Source organism: Oryctolagus cuniculus, chromosome 7, assembly GCF_964237555.1.
Source record: "Oryctolagus cuniculus chromosome 7, mOryCun1.1, whole genome shotgun sequence".
Lineage (NCBI taxonomy): Eukaryota > Metazoa > Chordata > Mammalia > Lagomorpha > Leporidae > Oryctolagus > Oryctolagus cuniculus.
In genome coordinates this window covers 134812171-134813342 of record NC_091438.1, presented here as the reverse complement: position 1 = coordinate 134813342, position 1172 = coordinate 134812171, and positions in this window count along the sequence as shown.

Genomic DNA, 1172 nt, shown 5'->3' with positions numbered 1-1172 from the left:
CCCTAAAAATGAAAATATATATATGCATATTTAACAGAAAGAGGAGGATATAATACAACTTTTTTTTTTAGTTGTTTGGACTTGTCCCATTTTTCTACAATAAATATGTGCTGCTTTTTAAAAGTTTGTAAAATAATAATATGGAAATAATGACCTTGTTTTGCCAGCTCGGGGGGGGAGGTTTGTGAGGGTCATACTGTGTGTGGGAATTTAAGTGAGACTTGCACTCCTGGGGGAAGGTAGCCTGGTCACAGCATGGGATCGGGGCTTTTCCTGGGCCACGGGAGAGGAGGGAGGGGGTAAATTCTACTCAGTAATGGACTCCAACTATTTATTTATTTACTTAGGGCCCTAATGGTTTGGAGTTACTGTATTTCAGTGAGTAGGAGATGCCATCAAATGTAAAATTAGCCATTATTTGAGGCTTTAACTAGGCAAGAAAAATTGTCAGATTATGATACACCTTGATTATACATCTGGATTTCTTAGATGCTGAATCTGAAACATGTTTCTATGGAATGAAATGAAACAGAGGGCTGTAGCTTCACTTTTTTCCCCAACACTCTGCCTTCCTTCCGCTAAACACTGCTCCGGCCCCAGTGCTGTGCCTTCCACCCGGCTGTTGCCTGCCTGGGAATCTCTCACTGGGACCACTAGCCCTGCCTCCTAACTGTCTAGTGCCTCCAACCCATTATTCATGCTGCAGCCGGAGCGCTCTTTCCTACACTCCGGTCTCACACCCCTGCTTGCATATGGGCCCTGAGGGCGAGGTCTGTTTAACTTGGCATTGGGTTCTCAGGACCTGAGCCCTGCCTGCCATTTTCCTCTCTTGGCACTTCCTCCAAACGAAATAACTTGCTGCTTCCCCAAAGCAACGTATGTTTTCAGACCCTCAGGCCTTTGTACCAGCTGGCTTCTACGCTTGGACTGCTCTTCCTCAACAAATATTTTTGAACATGCAGTAAGTGCCAGGAGCCCAGACCGGGTGAGCAAGGCAGGCTCGATCCTCAGAGGGGCTGGTGGGAGAGAGAAAATAAATGCAAACATGATGATTTGTTGGCAGCACACACACGATGGACATTCTGCAAATGTTTGCGGAAAATGTCAACCGTGGCCTCAGGAAGTTTAGGACTTGGGGTAGGGGGTTGGGCAGGAGTTAAGAGGCCCATATC